A 12,963-nucleotide genomic window follows, 5' to 3' on the forward strand; every position below is an offset into this window, starting at 1 on the left:
ATATCCAAGATGTGTTGCTGATTGCCTTTGAAATGTCATTTTTTTAAAATCATAATCATTGTGAGCAGGATCCTGAATGCTGTATGTTTCTTCTCATAGCTGAAAATGGGAAGTCCCTGCCTGAGACCCTGTGTAGCCTATATTATTTTTCCATGTGGCAGCTACATAGTTGTCACTTGGTTATTTCACCAAATAGTGGCAGGAAGAAAACTGGTGTGTGTTTTTTTCCATTCAATGTTGTCATTATTTATTCTACTGCTATTTTATTTTTTATTCTTTGGTGAGTTGTTTGACCATTGTTTAATTTTCTGTTCTGACTTTATGATATATGTTGTTTTATTATTATTAGTTAATGTTTCAAAAGGAAATTATATTTATTGCTATTCATTGATCTTTTATGCTGGTTTTTATTTATTTTATTCATGTATCTTTAAATAATCTGCTGTGATGGTCTTTAATGGAGAGGTTATAAATATTTTAAGTAAAACTTTGTGAAGTAAGAAAAGAGGACTAGGTCCTGCACTCTGTGCAACCAACCCAAAAATCCCCACTTAACCAGAAATCTCGCAAATAAGAAACAGATGCCCATTATTCCCGTTCTTTGTTATGTTCTTTGTCCCACGAAAGAATATTAAGTTTCGTCTGAATCCTGGGCTTACCTCAACATTATGGCAGTGGTTGTATTTCAAATCATGAATGTTGAAGTTATATTTAGAGAACAATTTTATAAGTTTTGTTCCTAGCTGCAGTTGTGTTAGGTTCTTTGCTTATATGTTAGATTCTTTTCAGTTGAATCAATAGCTCTGTGAAGAGACCTCTTTACAAACTATGGAAACTATCATGCTTTATATTATATAATTAATTAATTCATATACCACCTCTCTACCATGTTTAATGCTCAAGACAGTTACTGAATGCATATACAATACAATATTAAAGTATAAATACAATCATTAAAAGCCAATCACACAATTGAAACATAGAGCTGGAAGGGATCATATGGGTCATCTAGTCCAGCCTCCTGCACAATGCAGGAAATTCACAGATGTGTCCCCCCCACTCACCTCTGAGAGCGACCCCTGCTCTATGCCCAGAGAAAGGGGAAAAAAACCTCCAGGATTCCTGACCAGTCTGGCCTGGAGGAAAATTTCCTCCTCCACCCAAAGTGGCAATCAGCATTACCCTGGGCATATTGTTGCCAAGTAGGCCCCCCTCCCCTGCTTTGAAGCCTGCTATGAACTGTGCTAAAGTTTCCTGCGTTGCTGTTTCACTGCTACACCAAAGACTGCTTTGCACGTGTGTGTTCTAATACACGTGTCAGTTTCCTGCCTGCGTGTCAATTACCCTTGCTGCTGCTATAGACTGTGTAGTTTACTGACTCCATGTTTGGTTAACTGCACAAAGGACTCTCTTTCTGGGCAGCCCTGCCCTGACCTGTATCTGGACTTCCTAGTGTGCATTTGGACTGTGTTACAAGTGTGCCCCGTGCCTGCATTGCCATCTGCCACGGACCGTGCCTGTTCCTTGCCTTGGACTGTGTTTTAAAGTATTGTTCCCCCTGCCTCCATGGAAGCCTGCCTCATATGGGCCCAAGCCGCTGCTAGCAGCCGGGCGCCAGCCGGGGAAACCTCCAGCGAGCCTGGCTAGGCGCTCCCTGGTCAGTTCCCGCCTGGAGCCTCCCGCGGGCCGGTCGCCGAGCTTGCCCTCGCTACCGGGCAGCCTGCTATCCAGCCCCAGCTATGCCCAGCCGGCATCCATGTTCTCAGGCAGCCAGAAGACCCTGGGAAGAGACTGCTTTGGGAAGCCATTTCGGCGAAGCGGGCACACCACGTCCGCAGCGAGAGCCCCTCGCCCCGCTCTGCATATCTTAGGAGCCGCCCCGGAGAAGAGCTAAGTGCCGACCATCCCAAGCACTTAGAGAATGCATCTCAAAGAAACCTCCGCATTCCAGAGCTGATGACATCAGGACAAGCCCTATCCGCTGGAACATCCTTTCAGCCCACTTGGATTTCCCCCTCCCTCTTTTGTCCCCTCTTCCTGAGGTGTCACTTATCACAATCTGATTACCAAAGTGGCCCATCCAAGCCATTCAGTAGCCCATTAGACCCTTTGTTTTAATCTGTGAAAACCACCAAGTACAGCACCAGCCCCAGGGTACGTTTTGGGGTATTTAAGCTGGTCTCTCAGACCACTCGGTGCTCAGGCCATTCCTATCCAGACTTCCTTGCTGTCCGTCTGTGGTCCCAGTGCTGGCATTGGGCCACCTCGCTGTTGTGTCTCTGCTTCGCTTCAGGATAAGTGAGTATTCCCCCTACCATCGTTGGGAACCAGCTAATGCGAACGTCTCTGTATTTCATACTCTATGTTTCTTAGACCTTGTATGTTCTTTGTATGATTGTGCAAGCTAGGCTTACGCTACACTCAATACACGTGTTTGGACCTTACTCCTTGTCTGCCTCTTTTTCACTAGAGTGTCTGGGATCGGGACCTCCGTAAACATAGGTTATGATCCTCGCTTAATATTAATAGTTACAGACTGCTACAGCTAATTCCCCATTATAATAAAGAGCAGTTCTGGTAACAGTTTACTGGTGGAGAATGCGGGCATAACCCAGTTCGTGTGAATACACGTGAGTCGACACGCGTGTCTTCAGTGAACTGACTTAGAGGAAAATTTTCCAGACCTCAGTGTAAAGAGCGCAATTTAGCTCAGGGAATTAAAAGTGTGAGTGTGTGTGGCTCTAGTGAGCATTTCTATCTTGTGGGTTGGCTTTTTCCCCATTTCCTCCTTCAGCCAGCTTTGGACTACTTGCCTTTTGTGGTGCACCGCGAGGCCCTCCAGCCGTTATAACCGGTGTACTGTGGGTGAGGACCTCTGAACTGGTGAAGTTCCTGGCCACCTTCCGGGCCGCCTAAACGCGTCTATGTGGGTGGGATCCCAGAAGTAGGCTCTAGATATATACGCATATATACTTCCTGAAGCAGCACATATAAAATTCTCTTCCGCCCTCCCCCGTCTCTCCTAAGTCCGTCCAAACCCCCGTTCCTGCCAGCACTTAGGCTTCAATCCCCGCTCCGAAGGAAACGTGAAGGGATTGTTAGTCCGTTTGGTTGTTCAGTCAGTTTAGCTTTGGGAATCTGAAGCCAGGTTCCTGAAGCCCCGCGGCAGCCGGCCGCACCGTGCTTAAGAGTTTTAAGGAAGACTCTTGGGCGCCTTTCCGCTTGCGAGTTTTAAGTTAGACTCGTGAGCACACCTCGCTTGGGAGTCAGTGGGACTCTTGGGCACACTTTCGCTTGAGAGTTGGTAGAACTCTTGAGCGCTTTTTCCGCTTGGGAGTACCGTGGTTTTACTCCTGAGCACTTTTGCTTGGGGACTTGCAGAGGCAGTCCTTGAGCGCATTTAGTCTTTTGGTCGAGGCTTGGAGACAGTTTAACCGTTTGTCTCTGAGCACGAGGCCTGGGGACACTTTTAAGTACAGTTCTTGGGCAGAGAGCTTGAGAGCATTTTGGCTTCTGAGCAGAGGCTTGGGAGCATTTCTGGTTGCCTAAGCAGAGGCTTGGGAGACCCCTTAGTTGCAGTTTCCGGGCAGAGGCTTGGGAAACCCCTGAGCTTTGGTTTTCCGAGTATAGGCTTGGGAGACCCCTGAGCTTTAGCTTCTGAGCAGAGGCTTGGAAGCACTGAGCGTTTTTGGTTCTTGGTCTTAGAGAGCTTGAGAGCACCTTCTGAGCCAGTAAACTTTTCCTGGTCCCGTGGCTTGTAGGCAAGCTTAAAACGGGAATAGGAATTTTCCTTCTCCCCCGGTGGAGAAGAGCCGAGTGTAGAACCCTTAAAAATACCCTTGTGAACCTAAAAGTAGAACCTTAAAACCCCCTGGTAAAAACCCTTGAGGACCTGAGGGAAGGATAAACCTCCCAAAAGGGACATAGAGAGGAAGAAGTTGTTAAAACCCTTGAGCAGCTTTAATCGCCCCACCCCTGGTGTCGCTGATCCACTCTGTAACCTCCCCCGAGATCAGCCTTAAACTAAAAACGAAGTAAAATGTACCGGGCAGCCCCCACCGTGCCCCGCCTGGAGAAGTGGCTAGTGAAGAAGGGAGATTGCCCTTGGGAAGCCGGTTCCTTCAAGGGACCCGACCCGCTCCAGATAGTCAGAAGCGCCTTCCAAGATTTTTGTGAAAAGGAGAAACCTAGGTCCAGTAAGAAAGATAGATACGGAGCTTGGGCACTTTTCACCGCCCTACAGGACAGCGTGTCCCTAATTAATAAGCTACAGGCAGCTCAAGAAGAGCAGGAACAGGAGATAGAGCAGTTAAGGAAAGAAAAGAAGGAACATGAGGCGAAAGCAGCCGAGTGGCGTTCAGAATGCGTTAACTTCATGCTGGAGAAGCAGGGTCTAGCCGCTGCCCTCCAAGACGCCCAGCACAAGGCTGAAGTGGCCACCGCTCGTGCCGATATGGCTGAGCACGCAGTAATTGAAGGACAGGAGAAGATTGCAAAATTAACCCATGCTGCCCAGTTCATGGCAGAGCAGAAAGTCGCAAAGATAGCCGCAGCAGACCACTCCGCTTGTAAAAGGGAGCTAGAGGCCCTAAAGCAGCACCTGGGGATGCAGCAGGCCGTAATTTCCGCCGTGCATCCCGCAGCCCTCTTGGCCCTCCCTGAAGGTAGTACCGACAGTTGGTCACCTCCTTCGCCCCAGCCCGAGGAAGCTCCACAGCCCCTCCATCCGATAGCTACCAAAGAAATTGTCACCACAGACGATGATGGCAGGAAGACAGACCGAATAGTTAAGGAGACCCGCAATTGGAGGCCCGATGAGCTCCAAGCCATAGCGGACCGCATGGGACCCCTGAACCGAGACTCAGCTATACAGTGGTTCGCACACGTGACCATGTCCCAGCCCTCTGCCAGTGGCTCCGATGTAGCTCAGCTGGCCCGCCACTGTGCCAGCCCCGAAATAGTCACCTCCCTCAACGCATATATTTCTAACCGGAGATTAGCCACTCGCAGTCAGTATGGTGCCATGAAGGAGTTGTGCGCCTTCCTCTGGCCTACCAAGAGCTTGAAGGCCTTATACATAGCAGAATCTCAAAAACCCGGAGAGGACCCAGAGGCATATTTAGCCAGGAAACAGCTCCTAGCCGAACTAGCAGACGAGGTAGATTTAGACTTGAGCGACATGCCGGACTTCGACGACTTAGAGTTTAGGAGGGCAGTCATAGATGGACTCAACAGCACCACTCGCCTGGCCCTAGCAGGAGTAGAGCCCGGGAGCATTACATGGGGAGAGCTGGAATCCCGCATCAGGAGCATTGCTGGCCTGTTGCGAGAGACCGGCGCCATCCGCCATGTGAAGTCCCCGGCCTCTCGTAGAAAGGAGAGCGAGCCGATAAGTGCAGTCACCTATGCCAATCATGGCCCCCACTCTCAATACCGACCGCAGGGACGCAGCCCGTACCCGGAGGCAAGGGGAGGGATCCTGAGGGGAAGGAGCAGCAGCTTTAACCGGGGAAGAGGACCAAGGGACTACCGCCCGGGAGTTTCCTTTGCGCCCACCCCGAGTTACAGTTCCTCCTCCCAGCAGGGACCCCACGAGCCCCGATTACAGGAGGCGCCCCTAGCCCCTTCTCACTCGCGAGCATCACACCCGTACAATCATCAGGTCTACCCGCCTCCAGATCAGTCTAACGCTTGGGGAGCATCGCAGGGCGACCACGAGGGCTACCGGGACCGCGGCAGCACGCCCCAGTCCAGGGACTCCCTCCGTTGGGAACTATGGATGCGCCTCAAAAACATTGGAGCGAACATGGAGCTATTTGACGGGAAGCCCACGTCCGTTCTAATGAAGGCGATCATGGAGTGGGAGGACCAGCAACAGCCCCCAGTACCTCCGTCAGCGCCCCCTTTACCGCCAGACCCTCCCTTCTCGAGTCCCCCGATAGCTGCGGTCCGGGAACGACCGAGCCCCAACAACCCCTTTAGAGGAAGCGCCGCTTCCACCGACCAGTGTGCAGGATCAGAATAGGGTTGCCCCGAGTCCCAGTCTCCCTCCGTGGGCATAGTTGCCAAACTAAAGCCGGACACATGGGGGAGACCGACAGTAAAGGCAGGGATCGGGACTCCCGGGGAAAAGAAGAAGCCTGCCACTCTCCTCATAGATACCGGAGCTTCACTTAACATACTCCGGCCCACCTTAGTCACGAAAGGCACCCAGACCCCCACAACCATGCAACTCGCCGGTTTTGGAGGCGGCATGCAGGAATCCCAGGTCTGGCAGGATATCCCCCTCTCCGTTGGGAACCTGGCCACCCGGATTTCGGCATGCGCAAACCGGGGAGAAGATGATGGACTTTTGGGCATGCCATTTTTCCGTGCCGAGGGACTGACCATTGACCTAGCAAATGGGCTCCTGTGGCGCATCCCAGGAGGCCCAGACTTCGTCAATGCAGTCCATCGATGTGCAGCCCTTAAGGCCCCCCTCCCTCTCGCCCCCATCACAGGAGACCCCTGGGTTCAGGACTTTCCCGAAGTATGGGTGACAGACAAGGCCGAGTGTGGGATAGTGAAGGGCGCCTGCGTCCTGATAGAAGGAAAGGACCCCCCCCCTCAGAGACAGTACAAGTACCCAGCGGAAGCTGAGGCAGGGATAGCCAAGACTATAGAAGGACTCCTTGAGTGGGACGTCATACTCCCGATGCAGTCCATCTGCAACGCCCCATTGTGGCCAGTTCTAAAAGCAGATGGAGTGACCTGGAGAATGACGGTCGACTTCCGTGCCCTGAATGCCACCACCCCTCCAGTTGCCCCGGTTGTGGCCAAGTACAATGAGATCCTAACGGCCATTGCCGCTGGGTCCCGGTTCTACTCGGTCATAGACCTGGCCAACGCTTTCCACTCCATCCGGTTGCATGAGTCTTGCTGGTACAAGTTCGCGTTCACTTTCCGCGGCCAGCAATACGCATTCAAACGGACACCCCAGGGATTCCACTCCAGCCCCAGTATTTGTCATGCCCATGTGGGTCAGATGTGGGAACGCCTCCAACCCTCCTCGAGGCCCCATGTACTGAGCTACGTGGATGACATTTTAGTCCACGCCCCCACGGAAGAATTAGCCCGCCAAATCACCAGGGAAGTCCTGGAACTCCTCCGCGAGACTGGGTTCAAGGCAAGCAGGGAAAAGGCCCAATTGGTTCAGACCAGCGTCAAGTACCTGGGTCTGACCCTGGGACCCGAGGGTCGCACCCCGGATGCCCAGCGAATGGAGGTCATTTCCAAGCTGCCTGCACCCACCGATGTCCCCTCCCTCAGAGCCCTTCTAGGAACCTTTAACTTTTCCCGAGACTTCATCGAGTCCTTTGCAGACAAAGCTCGCCCCCTTTACGCCCTCCTCAAGAAGAACACTCCCTGGGAGTGGGGACCGGAGCAACAGACAGCCTTAGCCGAGCTAAAGCGCAGTCTGGCCGCAGCCCCGGCCCTAGCCCATCCAGATGTCACCCAGCCATTCTTTATTCAGTTAGCAGTATCAGACAAGAGCATAGGAGCCACGCTCACCCAGCAGCAAGCGGGAACCGCTAGAGTAGTAGCCTATGCCTCTCGCAACCTAACCGCAGTAGAGACCAAGTTCAGCCCATGCGAAAAGACTTGCCTTGCTCTAGTTTGGAGTCTGACCCATTGGGAATTTATCATAGGAGGTTCACGTACAATAGTTCAAACCACTCACACGCCTCTCAAATATATCCTGTCGGGAAAAATACAAGACGGACAAGTCTCAAACGCCCGCATAGCGCAGTGGACCCTGGCCCTAGTCAACCGCGGAGTGGAATTTAAAAAGGAGACCACCGAGCCTCCAGCCCCCTATGGCCTATTGGTAACCGGGACCGAGCACGAGTGCCCCCTGGACCCGCCACCGCAGGTTGCCTGGCCAGTCACTTGGGGAGTCCCGCTAGAGGAAGCCCGACAGAACGGCTTCACATGCTGGTTCTGTGACGGCTCCTCCTTCCACGTTGGAGGCTCCCCCCGGACAGGCTACGGCGCCGTGCGAGTGAGCGACGCCCATACTCTCAAAGGTCCAGCCCGCCCCCATTCCAGCCAAGCGGCTGAGGTGCAAGCGCTTCTGGCAGTGCTTGAGTTTGAGCCCCCAGAAAGCCCGCTGGCCATTTACACAGACTCGGATTGGACGGCCAAAGCCGCCACGGTCTGGCTCCCGGTATGGCAGAATCAGGGGTGGAGAGCTAGTGATGGGAAACCCGTAGCCCACCTACAGCTATGGCAACAAGTAGCAGCACTCCTTCAGTCCCGCTCAGGCCCAACGCAGGTTACCCATGTCAAGGGACACCAGAAGACAAACTCAGAGACCGCTTATTGGAATGACCAGGCAGACCTCGCAGCCAAGGCAGCCGCCACTGAAAATGCTCCCCTACCGGAACCAGCTACCGATTGCCCCTTACACCCTGTCACCACTCGAGCACAAGCCCGCAGCCAGGCTCAGGGAAATACGGGAACACTAGACCTAGCGCAACTACAGCTATCTGACCCAGAAATAACTGACCTCCTAACCGCAGGAAGAGATCAGACAGGAAGACTAATGATCCGAGAAGAGGAAGGCATAGTTTGGGCAGTAGATGCAACCGGCGAACGCCACTGGGTAGTGCCACTGGAAGTCAGGGCCGACCTGATTCAGTTTGTCCACGAGCAGGGACACCGAGGCAAGGACCTGACTCTGGAAAGGGTAAAAGAGGTTGGATGGTGGCCTGGCATGCGCACCGAAGTAGCGCAATGGGTAGACAACTGTCTGTCCTGCGCTATGGTCAATGCAGACCCCACCGGACCTAGAGCCCCCCTCCAGCATCAGAGAATTAACGGACCCTGGGCTCGCATACAGATTGACTTTATCGGCCCCCTTCCCCCCACTCCTCGCGGCAATCGCTACTGTCTCACTGTCATAGACCCCTTTAGCAAATGGGTCGAAGCGTTTCCGTGCAAGCGCAACAATGCAGCCACCACAGCCAAACTATTGTTCAACAATGTCTTTTCAAGATGGGGCATCGTGAGAGTCATGGACTCTGATTTAGGCTCACACTTCATCGGAGAAGTCACCCAGGAGCTGTGCAAGGCGCTAGGCATCCAGCAGCGCTTCCACATAGCCGGCCACCCTCAAGCCTCGGGCGCCATAGAAAGAACCAACCGGACCCTCAAGGAGGCTCTCCGCAAAATGGTTCGCTCCTCCGGGAGAGACTGGGATGAAAAACTCCCCATAATCCTAATGGCCATCAGAGGCACCACCGCAGTTCACGGGCTCACCCCCCATATGGTAATGACAGGGCGAAGAATGCAGCTCCCGGAAGCCTTCTGGCTAGATACGCAGCTCCCTTCTGATATGCAGCCCGTAGTGATTAATGACGCCTGGGTCCAGGATCTGCTCTCATCCATACACGCTGTCCACATGCAAGTGGCCCAGAAGTTGGGCACCGCTCAGAAAGATATGGACCGCAAATTAGGATGGGTCAGGAACCCCAGGCAGTGGGAGGAAGGACAGCTCGTTCTGTACAGAAAGTTTTCGCAAAAGGCGCATTCACTAGCAGCCAAATGGCAAGGCCCAGTCCCCATCATGAAAAGAGTCTCCCCAGCCGTCTATCAGGTAGCTATCCAGAGAAAGACAGGAGGCACTTGGTTAAAATACTTTCACGCCTCTCAGTTAAAAGAATGGAAAGGGAAGCCGCTGCAAACTGCCCCTCCTGTGTATGATCCTGGGGGAGCCGTCACCAGCCCAGCCCCCCTCTGCCCAGTGATTCGCCAAATATCCCTTCACCCTGGGCCAGAGATACCCTGTGTCCCCTTAGACCAGACCTTTTTAGCCTTAGTATAAAAGAAACAGTAGAATATGTAGATGTAAGTGTGAGTGTCAAAAGTTTTTCCAGTTCTATTCTTTAACTTCATTAGGCGGGCCCCACAGTTGGGACCCTTGGGGAAGACACGGCAACCAAAGCCAAATAGGACCACCACCGAGAGTGATTCGTAATTGGATTGTAAGCCGCATGTTCGGAAAAAATTGCACAGGCAAAAGAGATTTGCTGTGTGTGAAAGTGTTTGGAGAGGCTTTAGCCCAAGAGTGAATGCATTTCCAATATTGGAGACACACCAATAAAGGTGATCTCTGTATTTGAAAACATTTCACCCGCCGTGCTGGTGAAGATCCCGCATCTACGTAGATTCGGGGTCTCACCTGCCAGACCCACGCTTTCGCATGATGGTCGGCTTTGGCTTTGAGGGCCGTGCCTCCCCTGGAAAAGGACCCCCAGATAGCCCAACATCCCTCTTTTACTAATGTTCATATTCGTCATGGTGAGTTGCTATACGGCGCCACCACTTAGTACGCTTTAGTGCAAAGGTAAAAGACCCGCCAGTATTCTGTAAATATGTGCCCTCTGGAATATGTTATTGGGGTGCGTTCGCCACGCACAAGGGGCAGCGTACCTCATTTACATAGCCAGGATCCCCCGCGCCAAGATGACCCCCGAATAACCCAGACCCAGTGGCGCCCGCAGATCTCGGCCGCCTCCGCCACTTTTCGATAAACGCTGCCGAGCACCTTCGGCTCCACTTCGGCCCTTTCCGCCAGCAACCGCCCGCCCCACGTAATCTTTTCCCTTGCCCGTACCATACAAGGGAAAAGAAGGGGGGGAGACATGTTGAAGTTTTAATGAAGCCCTGCCAGGCCTTCCAAGTGAGGGCAACCCGAAAGTACCCCACACCCGTATGCTTCTTGCTCCTTATATTTTTCTTGCTCAGTGGATTTTTCTTTTTGCCCGGTGTACCTTTTTTTTTGAAACCAGAAAATGGGGCCTCCCGAGGGAGTCCCTCCAAAAATTGCTAGTCCTGCAAACATATGACGAAAGCCCATTTTTAGGAAATTAAAGCGAGGGCCCCCGTCTGCAGCAACCCTTATAGTTAATGGAAACCGCTCTCTAGTTTTTTTTTCTTTTTAAAGCGGCAAGGCCAGGCCGAGCCGGACCGATAGCTCTCAGCCCGCAAAATAAAAGTAGCCCGCCACCGAGCAAGGGGCACCTGAAGGCCACCTAGCCTAGGCACCCAGGGACCCCTGGGGCGAGTTTGCATAATCCCGCCTAACGCACAGCCGACCCTAGCCCGACGTAGAGACGTTCCCCCTGAAATATACATGCTTGAGAAAGAAACCTTCGCACAGGAGTTCCCCAGAGCAACAAGCTGGAAGGCTCGCTTAGTGCTCCGGGACTTCTCGTTCGAGCCCCACCTAATAGACAGTGCTGGCAGAAAAACGCTCTCCCTTTTTCTTTTTCCCCCTTTACTTCATTTATTTTTGCTGCAATAAACTCAGGGAACCTGTACTTATATCCGCAGGTCTCCCCAGGATATTTTCACTACAGAAAGGAAAGGAAGGCCAGGAGATGAGGCACCTGGCTACTCTGTGTTTGCTCGTGCTGGCAGGCACCCTAATAGAGGGACGCCCGTCCAAATTAATGCCCTACCCCCACTGGAGATGTATTAACACACTAGCAGGAAATGAAATGATGGTCTGCAAGGTTGTGCAGCAGATCAATATGACCACCCCCACGGACCGCACTAACTTCCGCAGTTGTGAAGAGCAGTGGATCCGACCCCCAGAGCTTGTTATTTTATGTGTGGGAGTCAAAACCATGTCCCAAGAACTAGTATGCTACTCTCCCACCGATACAGTTTCACCACTTGCTCCAATTCCATGTATGTTCCTTCCCCGTATCAGGCCAGCCCCCACCGCAGTCCCGGTGGTAGACAGATATACCACCCCTGCCAATGTCGAAACCTCGCCATTTGTCACTGAGGCTTTCGGACCATACTGTGAAGTTATTTTAGTGTCGGCCGCAGTATGGAAGGCAGGAGACCCCTTTAGAATAACCATCCTACTAGGCACTACTACCACTGAATCTGCATCAGTCACTATCACGCCCCCTTCAGGTGCAGTTCTCTCCTTTGCTATAGAACGCTGGGAGAACCTGACCTGGATTGTAAAAGAAGAAGACCTAGCCAAACATGGCCCACCCGATTGGATACTGGTTCAGCAGACGCCCGAATGCCAAACCAAGCCCCTAGTAGAGAAATTTCACCGGCTTGGGCTGCTCTTTGTAAATTTGACTCACGAACCAGGCAATTATTCCCTGCTGATCCGGACCCAGGAGACCCACACCATCCAAATTGACCCTTTGATTGCTAGCAATGAACAATTAAGCCAAGGCGGCACGCATATAGTGGGCTCCCATGTTTTGAAAACTGACATTCGAGAGAGAGTTCTAGTCCGCCCGCAAATGTCTTTAAAAGAGATCCGCATAGACTTAGCTGAACTAAATGTAACCCAGAGGCTGCCGCAGTGCGCTCCCTATCTGGAGGCCGGTAGCAAGGGTTGGAATGCATGGCTACAACTGTGGATCGATCCCTCTCCTTCTCTCTCGCGTGCCAGACGAAGCATTGCCGACTGGACTGCTCCTGCAGCTGGAGGCTTAGCAATCATGGATTCGGTCAACATAGAGACTCTCGCTAATAAGTTTGCCCATGTCACGACTAGCATCTCCGACTTAGGTAAACCGGTGGTGCAGTCCCTAAATTCCATTTCAAATGGGCAACACGAGATCAGCTCCATTTTAGTTAACTGGGAGAGTCAAATTGAAAGAGATTTTTCTCTGCTGCTCAAAGGGACACAGTCTTTGGAACGCAACATGTCAATAGCCATGGCATGTATGCAAGCCCAACAATTAAACCAGGCTGTGGCCATGGGGCTAATTCGGCAAGCCACGGACGGGCATTTGCCCCTGGAAATTAAAAGATTGATTATGCCCAAATTGTCACCCATAGAACTGGAGCTTGAATCCTGGTGGTCTCTCGTAAATTCCTCATTCTCACCGACCACCCAGGAGCTTAAATTATTTTTATTAACGGCCAGTGCGCACGAGTCAT

The 12,963-nt window shown here is 52.2% G+C and overlaps 1 protein-coding gene across 5 annotated transcripts in view; it reads left to right on the plus strand.

Moving 5' to 3' along the window:
• Window positions 1-12,963, plus strand: part of PPFIA2 (PTPRF interacting protein alpha 2) — a 366,803-nt gene that overhangs the window by 291,981 nt on the left and 61,859 nt on the right. The window lies entirely within an intron of this gene.

The sequence above is a fragment of the Eublepharis macularius genome, chromosome 9 (assembly GCF_028583425.1).
Source record: "Eublepharis macularius isolate TG4126 chromosome 9, MPM_Emac_v1.0, whole genome shotgun sequence".
NCBI lineage: Eukaryota > Metazoa > Chordata > Lepidosauria > Squamata > Eublepharidae > Eublepharis > Eublepharis macularius.